General features: G+C 49.0%; 1 protein-coding gene across 2 annotated transcripts in view; it reads right to left on the bottom strand.

Moving 5' to 3' along the window:
• cdh11 (cadherin 11, type 2, OB-cadherin (osteoblast)) overlaps window positions 1–3,395 on the bottom strand; it is a 77,593-nt gene extending 74,198 nt beyond the window's left edge. Inside the window, exon 1 of one of the 2 annotated variants that reach the window (XM_030106436.1) lies at window positions 3,336–3,395. The gene's annotated coding sequence lies outside the window, so the exon portion shown is untranslated. Of the gene's footprint in view, window positions 1–3,004 lie in introns of both variants that reach the window. The other variant, XM_030106435.1, reaches the window with a different exon arrangement.
• Window positions 3,396–12,500: the final 9,105 nt, after the last annotated feature.

Below are 12,500 nucleotides of genomic sequence, written 5' to 3'. Positions count from 1 at the left end.
CTTCCTCCTCCTCCTCTCCCTCTCCAGACTTCCAGATAAACTCCGTTCCCTCTCCAGGACTGAGGAGCAGCTGCTTCCTAATCAAACATAAATTCAGTCGTTACAGGGTAATAAATAGATCCGTCGGTCGCTCGGCCTCCCGGCGCTCCACGCCGCCGCCGCCGCCGTTAGAACGCCTCCAGCGGCCCGGCTGGTTGTCCTGAAGACGTATCGGTAACACTCAACCCGAGAAGTCTCAAGAAAAAAGTCTGAAATCTCATGTTTGTTTGTTCTTTAAACCCAGAAGCAGAAGTGACGTAAACTCTGACTAAAACCCTCCTGTGTGACGCGACGCTTTGCTTTAAGAACCGAGCTGCTAACGGGAGCTTCTTCTCCTTCCTCTCAACGTTCCACTGGTAACGGGAGCTTCTTCTCCTTCCTCTCAACGTTCCACTGCTAACGGGAGCTTCTTCTCCTTCCTCTCAACGTTCCACTGCCTGTTTTCTCCTCAGGAACTCTGACTTTAAACTCACAAAATATCCAATAAAGTCAAATCAAAACACTGCAGCTGATTTCAGTCATGTTACGTCTCCACTGACACCAGAGGACTGAATCAGACCAGATGAAACACTCACCGTCATTTAATGGTTGAAAACTTAATTTTCAAAAACACGAAACAGAAAAAAAATCCTCCTTGAAGAGCTGATATTAAAAGACAGACTATTGTTTCTGTAAGATGTGTGATGCTTTAATGAGTTTCCTGGAGTCTTTCTGTGGTTATTACTGCTGCTGTTCAGGTCGTGTCGTTTAAATCGCGTTCTGCTCGCTGGGGATTGTGGGGAATCTGCGTCGAGTCCAGGACGGTCCAGGTGAGGCGGGTCTGGGCCGCAGCCGGCCGGAGGGATAACCCGCTGCCTCGGCCTCCCGGCACAGCGGCGTTTCGAAGACGGAGTCCGCCGTCCGCCTGATCCGAGTCACGCTCTCCTCATTCTGCTCCCTTCCTCCCCGTCTTCTCACTTCCTGTCACCAGTTCCGCTCAAATGAATATTTCAGGAGAAATCGGGTCTCAAACCAGGGCTTTCCTCACTGTGAGGCCAGAGGACCAACCACTGCACCACTTCAGTGGCGCCGTACCGTTTCTTAGTTGTTTCCAGCTGCATTGGAACCGCTGAAGGTCGAGACGACGCAACAGACCGAGAGCAGAACGACGCCGTGGCGCCGAGGAACCAAGGAACCGAGGAACCGATCCCATAAAACCAGACTGCAGTGGGAAGCTCCGCCGTGGAGCGCCGCCGGGCGGAGGGTGGAGGGTGGAGGGTGGAGGACAGGAGGGCGGAGGTTGAAGGGCGGAGGGCGTTCTCGGTTCTGCGGCGTCTTTCAAGAGGCCAGCGAGCCACACGGAGGGATTCTGCTGCTCACGTCCACAAAGTGCAAGAGAGCGAAAAATAACAGCGTCTGGGCGAGCGAGAGGATGAGCGAGAGGCCGGCTCCGGGAAAGGAGAAGAACAAACGGAGAAAAGAGGAGAACAGTGCAGAACGTTGCAGAACGTTGCAGAGCGGTGCAGAGCGGTGCAGAGCGGTGCAGCGGTGCCCGACCACCAGACCTTTCTGTTCCACATCAGTCCTTGTTGAAGGGACGTAGACGTTTTTATTTTCCAATCAAATGCATCAGAGGAGAAACTTGAGTAGCCTGGTCTGGACGCCCCCCCCCCCCCCCCCCCCCCCAGCCCCCTCCTCCTCCTCTGTCTCCACTCAGGTAAAGAAATAAAATAAAACAGCAGCAAATGATTTTCTGTACGGCTCCCAGCAGACCGAGGAGTCAGGAGGAGGAGAGGAGGGAGGAAGGAGAGGTGACCGAATGGGAGAGGAGGGGGGAGGAAGAGGGGAGGGGGGGGTTCATAGAGCAACAGTGTGGGAGACAGAGAGAGAGAAAGAGAGAGAAAGAGAGAGAGAGATTATTGCCTGCTTGAGAGCAGCAATCTTGAGCTGTGCCATGAATACCAAAGACTATCAGCCCTCCAGTCAGCCGCGCTCTCTCTCTCTCTCTCTCTCTCTCTCTCTCTCTCTCAGAACGCATGCGGAATTGCAGATGTCCAAATCATCCGCCGATATCTCACTCTCCTCCTCCGCTCTCTTAATTCTTTACGCACGCGCTGCTCCGCGCTTCCAGCAGACGTCTGAGCAACAATTAACGGGCACACGTCTAATAACCCCCCCCCCCCCACCCCCCTACCCCCCACCCCCCCACCGCACGGGCGCCTAATTGAGTGCAGAATGAGTGCGAGCGCGCCTGCGGGACAGGAGTGAGGAGTCGTCCGCGTGCAGGCTTTTCCCGCAATTCCGCCGCTTTGCGCACAGAGACCCGCAGCCGCGCGCCGCGGGGATTCTGGACGCGCCGGGACCGCCCGGTCTGTGGGGGTCGTGATATTGTAATTCCACCTAACAGTAACGACCGAAGCGTTACAATATGGAGAAGAAATAAAGAAACCGGTGAAGTTTGGTTTTCATTTGTTTCTCACAGAAACTCGTCTTCAGAACCTTTTTCCCTGGATGAGCGCGTGAAGCCGTGGCTCCTCTGATCCTGCCGCCGCGCGGAGGCTGGCGGGCGGACGGAAAGTTGTGCGTCGCCGCTGCGCCGGAGCCGCGGAGAGCCTCGACGTGGCCAGACCGCGCGCACACGCAACGCCAAGATGAGCGCAATTATGCGGGCAGACCCTGCGCCAGAAACTTCGGGGAACGCAGGATGTGGAGGAGAAAAGCCGCAGAGCCGCAGCGGCAGCGGGAGGAGACGGAACTCCTCAGCGCTCCGGTGGAAGCACCGGCGGCGATGCGCACCGGGGCCGCGGAACTTCCACATCCCCAGAACCTCCACAGCATCCGGGGACCGGGGCCGGAGCCCGTTAATGTGCGCCTCCGCAGTGAGGAGGAGGAGGAGGAGGAGGAGGACCCCCCCCGGAACCGGAGAACTGCTCCCGTTATGAACCCGGTCCGTGAAGGAAACCATCAAACTCGAGCCGCTTCTTACCTTTGGAAGTGAGTCCGTGCGCGTTCCGTCTCCAAGCAAATCCCCTCCAGAAACATACAAGCCAGCGGAGCGCGAGCGCTTCTCTCAAGTAGTTTAACCCCCGCGGTCCAGACACATCCAGCAGCACCGGAGCGAAACCCGGTCCGGTTCTGACTCACGGAGGAGAAGAAGAAGAAAAAACAGAACCTTCCGCTGAGCGCAAAAACCCAACAACAGCAACACGGAGCCCGGAGGGTCTGACGGCTCGATCCGGATCCGGGGATCCGAGGAGGGGCTGATGGAGCCGAGGTGGAGGTGAAGAGAGGGAGAGAGAGGGAGAGAGAGGAATCACCTCAGCATCCCAAAATCCCGGAGCGCGAGCGCCGTTTATCCGTCCTCCATCCGAGAGCCGCGGAAGCGGTGTGAGGGGAAGAAGGACGGGAGCGCAGCGGAGGGAGGGAGGGGGGAGGGAGGGGGAGGGGGGTAGAGAGAGAGAGACACTGAGAGAGGGAGAGAGAGAGAGCGATGGAGAGAGAGAGAGAGAGGGAGGGAGGGAGGGAGGGAGGGATGTCGCTGCCGATGGAGGGCGGTGGAAACTAGACGAACTCTCCTCTCACTTCATTCCCTTTAATGCCATTTCTCCCAGAATACATCACCCCCCCCCCCCTCCTCCCCCTCCCCACCCCCCCACCCGGAAAAAAAGGAAATAAAAACACACTTTAAACCTCCGGAGAGCAGACATCCATCTCTCCGTGAAGGTGTTTTTATTGGCCTGAAGCAGCTCGAGGCTCCTGCGCTGCGTGGATGCAACAGATGCTCTCACCTGATTGGCTGCGCGCCGCCTCCTCTGCGCCAATCACAGCACGGGTTGGGAGGGGCTTCTGTGAAGCGCTCTCCCTATTGGCTGAAAGGGAGTTAATTTAAATAGTTCAGTGTTTGAATATGAAGTGAGAATAAATGATAAAAACAAGCCGTTTCTGCAATGGTGCTTAAATGTCTTCATTTAAAAATGTGACTTCACCTTAAAAAAGAAGAAAATTACACCAAATAAGAATGAAAAGCAGAATTAATAAGAAATGAGAACGAAGGGCCGATTGACCGCATTTCAGGAGAAAATGCTTCACTTCAACATTTTTATCTTCATTTCAGACGAGGTTTGAAATGTTCTAAACGGTTTCCACGGAAACGACAGAAACACTGAAAACGATGTAGTGTTCATGTTAGTCCACTAGTTGGCGCTGCCGGTTGGTCTTGTGATGAAACCACACACACACACACACACACACACACACACACACACACACACACACACACACACACACAGTGTGTTTGGCAGCCAGGTCTCCACTGTTCTCATGGTTATTCTTCTCACCGCTGAGTTAAACCCCGATCTGACCCCAAAACCAACATTTGGCCGCACGCCATGACCAGCAGAACATTACAGAAAATGGAAAAGTTAACCCCACCACTGTCAAAATAGGCTCTCTAGGTACACTAAAATGGCCTCCACAGCCGATGGGAATGCCCCACAGAGGTCAAACCAACACTCACTCGATCATATCATCAAGACCTGAAACTCAGGCACTGACACCTCTGACCCCTATCCTGGCCTAAATGCAACAGGAAGACCACAATTTGCCTTTCAAAGTAAAATTTAGCTGAAAATCAATCCTCACAAAAACAACAACGAAGGCGTTTGACGGCTAATAAAATCCACACTGAGTGACTAACTTTAGTAGAGAAACATCTCCTCTGTCATCGAGTGGTACTCTGACGTTTCTGCAACAAAGTTTGAGTTCTGAAATCCTGCCTTGCTCCTTTCCTCACCCACTATAACGGGAAAAGGTGAAAAAAATCCACCTTTTTCATAGCACCTCGAAGAAGTGGTAATCATGGCTGAACCGAGACTCCAATCAACAAACCGAGCACGTGTGAAGCGTCAGAAGGTCCTTATGAAAAAGATGGTGGAACAGATGCAGGAATATTTCGATGACATATGTCTGTTTTTGCGTGACAGGAAAGCCGTGTCCTCTGCTCCAGTCGGCCAGTTTTTGGGGTCAGTTTTAACAGAGCTGGATGGGGAAGTATCGCCTTTGTCACAAACTCAGGCTTCTCGGGTTGAAACTAAAAGTCTGACTGCTTTGAAAACCTCACAGACTGAAAGAGGACCAACTCTCCTGTCAGAATTGATGTTTTTTCCAACTTTTGCCCCAAAATACTGACATTTCAGAGCATTTTCCTTCTGTTTTTTTCTGCTGATTCACACTCTGGCTGCATGTCCCCAACATCACCATATATGGGCGTAGAGTGATGACATCATCCAGTGGACCTCATGACCATATATGGGTGTAGAGTGATGACATCATCCAGCTGACCCCATGACCGTATATGGGCGTAGAGTGATGACGTCATCCAGCTGAGAGCAGCTGTCAGTCAAACCCTGACAGTTTTTCATCCGGTGACTTTTAGAAGCTTTTAAGTCTCATGCTAGCAGTCAGCGAGGCACGAGGGCGGCCTCAGGTCCCGACCAGTGCCGCTTTAATTAAATTAATTCTTTTTACTCACCCATTTTTTCAAAATGATGATTTCCTTTTGAAAAAAAAACCCGACACATTCATCACATTGTCTTCATTTGCCTTTTTGAAATCCTTTTTGTGACTTAAATCACCATGAAAAAGTTACTAATGATAATTGACAGGATGTTTTTAAAAAAAAATCTGTCAGAATAAATGATCACAACCCAACTTTAAAGCAGGACTGAGGCCGTCATGTTCACTTGATGTATTTCAGGAAAGCTTTTCCTTTTTTTCTGAACTCCATTGTGAATTCCTCACAGCGCTCTCTTTTGTAAATGTCTGTATGTATTTGGGGCGTTAATGGCCGAGGCCTGAAAAAGCTGTGAAGCAGGGTTCATTTGCAGGAGGGCTACCCGGGGCTTTTCATTCAGCGGGGGAGAGGAGGTGATAATCCACATTTTCATCATTCAGCGGGCCTTTATTCCTCTGGATGCAGAATGACATAATTAGATTAAGATAAAGGGCAGCTTGTCAGATGTAATTAGAGGGTATTTTTGCCATATAATGAATGAACATGTAAACAAGTGCAGCCTTTTTGCATGGAGCCTCTTCATTTGCGGCGGCCGGGCGTGCGTGCTGATTAAAAACGCCCTCGGTGGATAAACACTCTCTCTTTGCGTGGATTTGAAAGTCTCGCCACACATCGGCTTCATGGCCAGAAGACTGTGAATACAAGGGGAAGGCAAGGCCTTGCTGCAAACAAACAGCGTGTGACGACGAGTTCAGACCAAGTTTGGCGTTTCAGGAGTTGTTTTTTTGTTGTTTGTTTGATAGAATAGATTCACAGTCACCTTTCTCCCCGGTTCTGCCTGAGGAGAGAAGTATTGGAACAAGGTTTTCTCTGCTCGCCATGTTTTCTGGGGTGAAAGTTGCTTTGATTGTCACAAAAACACGCAAAGTCCGACTGATGATAGCAGGAACTAGGGATGCAGCAATACCAGGATGGAGTCCAGAACCGGGTCCTGGATCAGTCAGGAAGCAACGGCTGGTTGTCCTGCTCGTCCTCTTTGTCCTCCTCTGCTCTGTGGCGGCGGCGGCGGCGGCGTTGTGTTGCTGCCAGCCTGAACTGCAGACAAACAGGCTGCAACGAGCCATTAGAGACAGCAGATCAGGCTGGAAATGAATGTATGCACGCCTGTGTGTGTGTGTGTGTGTGTGTGTGTGTGTGTGTGAGTGAGAGATTTAGTCTTTTTGAACCTGTTGTGTCGTCAGGGGAGCTTCAGTGTTCAACAGAATCACAGTTAATGTGTGTTTGTGTGCATTAGGCTAATGCAGCCATCTCTGAGGATGTTTAATCTGCAGACACACACACACACACACACACACACACACACACACACACACACACACACACACACAGACACTGACTTACGTCATGCTTTTGACTGTCTGTGGTAAAATCAACTGTATTCTCATAGCAAATGTCCTAAAGTTTCTTCTGACTCCATCAATCTGAACAGTCTCACTGCAGATGGAAACGTTTGAAACATTACATCTTTATTTGCTGCTTGTCGCTGCTTTTTGCAGGTGTTGTCGCTGTTTTTTGCATTTGTTGCCGCTTTTTTTTGCAGGTGTTGTCGCTGCTTTTTGCAGGTGTTGTCATTGGTTTTTGCAGGTGTTGTCACTGCTTTTTTTGCAGGTGTTGTCGCTGTTTTTTGCAGGTGTTGTCACTGCTTTTTTTGCAGGTGTTGTCACTGTATTTTGCAGGTGTTGTCATTGGTTTTTGCAGGTGTTGTTGCTGTTTTTTGCAGGTGTTGTCGCTGTGTTTTGCAGGTGTTGTCGCTGCTTTTTTTGCAGGTGTTGTCGCTGTTTTTTGCAGGTGTTGTCACTGCTTTTTGCAGGTGTTGTCACTGCTGTTTGCAGGTGTTGTTGCTGTTTTTTGCAGGTGTTGTCATTGGTTTTTGCAGGTGTTGTCATTGGTTTTTGCAGGTGTTGTTGCTGTTTTTTGCAGGTGTTGTCGCTGTGTTTTGCAGGTGTTGTTGCTGTTTTTTGCAGGTGTTGTCATTGGTTTTTGCAGGTGTTGTCATTGGTTTTTGCAGGTGTTGTTGCTGTTTTTTGCAGGTGTTGTCATTGGTTTTTGCAGGACCAGCACCAAGTCACAAGCAAGATGGCGCCTGCGTCTGTTTGGGCTGCTCACCTGCTCCTGTGCCGACTCCCTGGGTTGTTTATGGTCGTTTTCGCTGTCATAACGACGTTGACGGACAGCGATTGTGTCTGTGCTGTGAGGACTTATGATCGCAGCTCCCTCCTTAGAGTTAAGGAGTCTCTGGAATGCCTCTTTAGTGACTGGGACGGCTACAAGCAGGCATTCCCTCCACCGTTTGTTTGCCCTCCCACCACGCAGGATTACCTGTTGCCTCTTCGTCGCCGTCCGCGTGACCGTAAGAGGAGGAAAAGAGGCTGCCGAGCCGGTGTCCAGGTCCGGGTTAAGCGTGTAATGAAGCACGCTGCTCGTGGAGGACTTCACCGAGGCTACAGGTGGCTGCGCCCGATTCCTCTTCTGCAGGACACGACCGACGCCGCCGACGTCCTTCCGCCTCTCGCAGCCTCTCTGCATGGCCGTGCTCCTTTTCCGCAGCGCTGGATCCCCGCTGAATGCGCTATGTGGTCGCCGGTTTTTCGCCGATTCCCAGTGTTTACATCCCCGGAGCAGCGTGGGTCCTGCCGCCGGTCCAGCTGGTCGTCACGTGACCGTGGGAGATGCCTGCAGCCTATCCCGCTGCGCACAGCGAGCCGCACGGACTCGCCATCCCTCTCATCGTGCAAGATCGGATTATTTAATTCACGCTCGATAGCAAACAAAGCCTTCTCCCTTAATGAGCTTTTCATCAGGGAAAAACTCCAATTCTTTTTCCTTACAGAAACGTGGCAGAAGGAGGATGAGTTCATTCATTTAAATGAACTGTGTCCTGAGGGCTGTCTGACTCTTGGGAGGCCCCGCCCCTGCCGCCGTGGAGGAGGTCTGGCCGTGGTGTACCGGGACAGGTACACCTGTGGTCTTATAAACACTGAGCACTTCTCATCCTTTGAAGCACTTATGATCAAAGTTGGCACTTCAGACATGTTTTATTGTATTTTAATCTATCGCCCTCCGGGCCCTGCTGGGGGCTTTTTAAGGGATTTCTCTGACTTTTTATCATCAATAATCCGCCTGGAAAGAGTTGTGCTTATGGGTGATTTCAACTTACATATTGATGATAACACATGCAGCCCAGCAACTGAACTTTTATCCATGACTGAGGCTTTTAACTTTAAACAGCATGTGTCAGGCCCCACCCACACCAAACATCACACTCTGGACCTTGTTTTTTCTTTGGGTCTGCATATTGACAATGTCTGTGTAGAAGATGTGCATTTGAGTGACCATCACTGTGTCTTCTTTGAACTAAGTGCCCCACCTGAGTCCAGGCGTGTTCCATCTCAGTCAGAGAGGAGGATTATCACAGAGGCAACAGCCACGCATTTCTGTGATAGGTTTGACCCTTCTCTCTTTAATGACTGCACTGATATTGATGATTTTATGCACTGTTTTAACAGTCACTGTGGGTCTATTCTGGATCAAATAGCACCACTTAAAACTAATATTATGTGCCGCAAACAGTCCTGTCCCTGGATCAATGATGCAATTTTGAGTCTAAGGAGAACATGTCGCCAAACTGAACGTTTGTGGAAATCTACGAAACTGGAGGTCCACAGGCTTCATTTAAGGGACCTCATAGCTTCCTTAAATAAGAAGTTAGAGGAGGCTCGGGCGACCTATTTTCATCAGCTGATTTCCTCCAACAAAAAGAATCCCAAGGTGCTTTTTGATACGATCAGTTCTATTGTATCACCTGTTGTCCCTGCCACCTTGGCTCATTGTAATATCAGAAGTGATGAGTTCTTGAACTTTTTATTGAGAAGGTCAGAGCTATAAAAGATGGTTTGCCTTTGTCATTGGCCCCATGCCAAGGACCTCAGCATCTGGGACCCCCCCCCTCAACGCTGGGCATCTTTCAAGCCCGTCACGCAAGAGGACATTTTATCTGTCATTCACAAAATGAAACCATCCTCTAGTAGTCTTGATGTTCTCCCTGTTAGACTCCTCCTGAACGTGTTTGATCTGATCGGGGATTGTATTGTAGAAATGTTCAACATGTCACTGTCAGCTGGCGTGTTTCCACGTTCTTTCAAACATGCCATTGTGGAGCCACATTTAAAGAAAGCACGCTTGGACCCTACAGATGTTAAGAGCTTCAGGCCAATATCAAAAACCCCATTTCTGGCTAAAGTCCTGGAGAAGGTGGTCTGTGTCCAACTTGCTTCCTTTCTGAAGACACACAACATACACGACATATTTCAATCTGGTTTTCGTGAGTCTCACTCAACCGAGACGGCCCTGTTGAAAGTGTCTAGTGACATTATGATGGCTGCGGACTCTGGCAAATGCACTGTACTGGTTTTACTAGACCTATCATCTGCCTTTGACACAGTCGACCATGGCATCCTGATCAACAGACTGAGGGACTGGGTTGGGTTGTCAGGTCCTGTTTTGGACTGGTTTAGCTCATACCTGTTTGGTAGAACTTTCAGTGTTTCCGTTGACAATGTGATGTCTGATCCTGTGGAGCTTCTGTGGGGGGTGCCACAGGGATCTGTTCTTGGACCTATTTTGTTCTTGCTGTATATCCTCCCTCTTGGCAAGCTGATTCAGCAGTTCAGTGACATGTCCTACCACCTGTACGCCGATGACCTGCAGCTGTACTGCTCCTTTAAGTCATCTGAGCCAGAAAAACTTAAGTCGCTGATGAGATGTCTGGCCAAAATTAAAGAGTGGCTCAGTGAAAACAGTCTGCAGCTGAATTCAGACAAAACGGAGACTCTGATTGTTGCCCCAGACAGCGCCATGTCTGCCATAAAACACCATCTTGGTGACCTGAACTGTTCAGTTAAAGGCAGCCTAAGAAATCTGGGTGTTATTTTTGACGAAGGAATGTCCTTGGAACACCACACCAATCAGCTTGTGAAAAACTGCTTTTTCCAAATTCGGAATATAGCTAAACTTCGCAAAATGGTGTCCTTCAAAGAGTTGGAGTTGATTATACATGCATTTGTCTCATCTCGCCTCGACTATTGTAACAGCCTGTTCACCTGTCTCAACAAAAAAGAACTGGCGCGCCTTCAAGTTGTCCAGAATTCCGCTGCACGGCTCCTGACCCGCACTCGTAGGAGAGCCCATATAAGTCCTATTCTCAAGGACCTGCACTGGCTCCCTGTTTCATTCAGGATAAATTTTAAAATCTTGGTTTTGACGTTTCGGGCTCTACACGGGCAGGCACCGGACTACATCAGGGGCCTGATCCAGCCCTATGTTTCCACTCGCTGCTTGAGGTCCTCCAACCAAAACTTGTTAATGGTTCCCCGCACATGTTTCAAAACTCGAGGGGATAGATCATTTAAGGCAGTGGCACCGCGTCTTTGGAATGAGCTTCCCTGCTCGCTCAGGTCTCTGGACAATGTTGATTCTTTTAAAAAGCAGCTAAAGACCTTTTTCTTTGAACAAGCCTTTTAGCCTGTATGGTACTGTTTTTTATCTTGTATATCTATTTGTTTTCTGGCCTGCATGGTACTGTTTTACCTTGCATGTTTGTTATTTTAGTGATTGTTTTTTGTATTTTCTATTATGTACATATTATTTTTATGTGAAGCACTTTGTGACCCTGGTCTGGGAAAAGTGCTATACAAATAAAGCTTACTTACTTACTAAAGCTTACAGGTGTTGTTGCTGTTTTTTGCAGGTGTTGTCGCTGTGTTTTGCAGGTGTTGTCGCTGCTTTTTGCAGGTGTTGTCACTGCTTTTTGCAGGTGTTGTCACTGCTGTTTGCAGGTGTTGTTGCTGTTTTTTGCAGGTGTTGTCGCTGTGTTTTGCAGGTGTTGTTGCTGTTTTTTGCAGGTGTTGTCATTGGTTTTTGCAGGTGTTGTCATTGGTTTTTGCAGGTGTTGTTGCTGTTTTTTGCAGGTGTTGTCATTGGTTTTTGCAGGTGTTGTTGCTGTTTTTTGCAGGTGTTGTCGCTGTGTTTTGCAGGTGTTGTCGCTGCTTTTTGCAGGTGTTGTCACTGCTTTTTGCAGGTGTTGTCACTGCTGTTTGCAGGTGTTGTTGCTGTTTTTTGCAGGTGTTGTCACTGTGTTTTGCAGGTGTTGTCGCTGCTTTTTTTGCAGGTGTTGTTGCTGTTTTTTGCAGGTGTTGTCGCTGCTTTTTGCAGGTGTTGTCACTTTTTTTTTGCAGGTGTTGTCGCTGCTTTTTGCAGGTGTTGTCACTTTTTTTTTGCAGGTGTTGTCACTGCTTTTTGCTGGTGTTGTCATTGGTTTTTGCAGGTGTTGTCGCTGTGTTTTGCAGGTGTTGTCGCTGCTTTTTTTGCAGGTGTTGTCGCTGTTTTTTGCAGGTGTTGTTGCTGTTTTTTGCAGGTGTTGTCATTGGTTTTTGCAGGTGTTGTCATTGGTTTTTGCAGGTGTTGTTGCTGTTTTTTGCAGGTGTTGTCATTGGTTTTTGCAGGTGTTGTTGCTGTTTTTTGCAGGTGTTGTCATTGGTTTTTGCAGGTGTTGTCATTGGTTTTTGCAGGTGTTGTCACTGCTTTTTGCAGATGTTGTCGCTGCTTTTTGCAGGTGTTGAAGTCGAGAGGCGCTGTCTGATCTTCTTTGTATGAACTGTTGAAACGTCCTCATAGGACCAGGAAACCAGATCTGCTCACTCTCAGCTCTTTATTTAAACTCGTTCATTTTCCTTTCTGGTTTACAGAGAATGTTTTGTGACTGAGAAATGGAGAATTGGAAGGACTCCAAATACTGATTCTGGGTTACGGAAAACGTTTTTCGCTTCAAGTTTGATTTTCATTCCGAGTCTCTGAAAGCCATTTTGAGAAGAACTTATTGATCATTGTTTTTCATCAGTCTTGTCTCAGGAAC

Source organism: Salarias fasciatus, chromosome 13, assembly GCF_902148845.1.
Source record: "Salarias fasciatus chromosome 13, fSalaFa1.1, whole genome shotgun sequence".
Lineage (NCBI taxonomy): Eukaryota > Metazoa > Chordata > Actinopteri > Blenniiformes > Blenniidae > Salarias > Salarias fasciatus.
The sequence above is the reverse complement of the archived record's forward strand: the minus strand, read 5'-3'. Positions and strand labels throughout refer to the sequence as shown.